The following is a 1,445-nucleotide window of genomic DNA, read 5'->3' on the forward strand; positions in this document are numbered from 1 at the left end:
GGAGAGAGAGAGAGAGAGTTTGTTTGTCTGAGAGAAACGGAAGATGGACACCCAAGCAGACAATGACCTCAAGGTTTCTGTCTTGTTGATTGGCTGAAGCGAATCCTATTGGTTATACTGGGAGAGGTCCATCTCCCTCTACAATCCTCTCTCTCTCTCTCTCTCTCTCTCTCTCCTCTCTCTCTCCCTCTATAATATATATATATATATATATATATATCTGTGTGTGTGTGTCTCTCTCTCTCTCTCTTTCTCTATATATTAAAAAAACGATAAGTTATTCAATTTAGAAAAGGGAGAATTATCAATTATCATTGTTAATACTTTTGTGTGTGTGTACGTTTGCTTTTGTGTGTTTGCGTTGTGTGTGTGTTGTGTGTGTGTGTGTGTGTGTGTGTGTGTGTGTGTGTGTGTGTGTGTGTGGTGTGTGTGTGTGTGCGTGCGTGCGTGTGTGTGTGTGTGTGTGTGTGTGTCGTGTGTGTGTGTGTGTGTGTGTGTGTGTGTGTGTGTGTGTGTGTAGTGGGTGTGTTCCAGCATGTCCCTACTTGTCTCTCTTCTCTTGAACTAACTACTGCTGTGGTATTCCCCTGTCTGTTTGTCTCTCTGTCTTCCTCTTCCTCTGTCCGTCTCTCCGTCTGTCTCTCCGTCTGCCTCTCTGTCTGTCTGTCTGTCTGTCTGTCTGTCTGTCTGTCTGTCTGTCTGTCTGTCTGTCTGTCTGTCTGTCTGTCTGTCTGTCTGTCTGTCTGTCCCTCCGTCTCTCCTTCTCTTTGCTGTCTGTCGGTTGTTGTCTGTTGTGTCTGTTTTTGTGTCTGGCTGTCTGTGTGTTTGTGTGTCTGTCTGTGTGACTACCTGTCTTCTCTGCAGGGCTATAGTTGGTGTTGTTGCATGAGCTAAAACATCCCATACTAAAAGGAGGACCCCACAGGAGGCTTTTGTGTGTGCATGTGTGAAAAGCACGTTCATTACTGTAAATAACTAGGCAAATTACAGTTTACTGTTTTACAGTGTGGCTAGGGGGTCCACCCTTAGACCGGTCTACAGGGTGGACCGGGTCATTGAAGCAGATGAATAATGTATTTCTTTATTTTTTTAATAATGACATAAACTGCTGTTTATTGTTGAACCAAAAAATGAACACATAAATAGGCCTCCATAATACTAAATGCATTCAAAAAAGATTCAGAAATGATAAGTAAACAATAACGGAAAAAAATGGATACTTAAATAAATACATCAAATATATGATATAAATACTAAATAAATACTGGACGCTGAATACGCAGATTAAATACGTTAAATTATGATAAATACTGCATTTGATAATGAATAAATCAATAGATTGAAATAATATACATTAATTATATATAGACATATATACTAAATACTGTAAGTATCAGCCCGTCTCCTCCTCGAGCCTCAGCGCGTTGCCGACGGCCTCGCGTCCG

This window comes from Gadus macrocephalus, chromosome 15 (genome assembly GCF_031168955.1).
Source record: "Gadus macrocephalus chromosome 15, ASM3116895v1".
Taxonomy (NCBI): domain Eukaryota; kingdom Metazoa; phylum Chordata; class Actinopteri; order Gadiformes; family Gadidae; genus Gadus; species Gadus macrocephalus.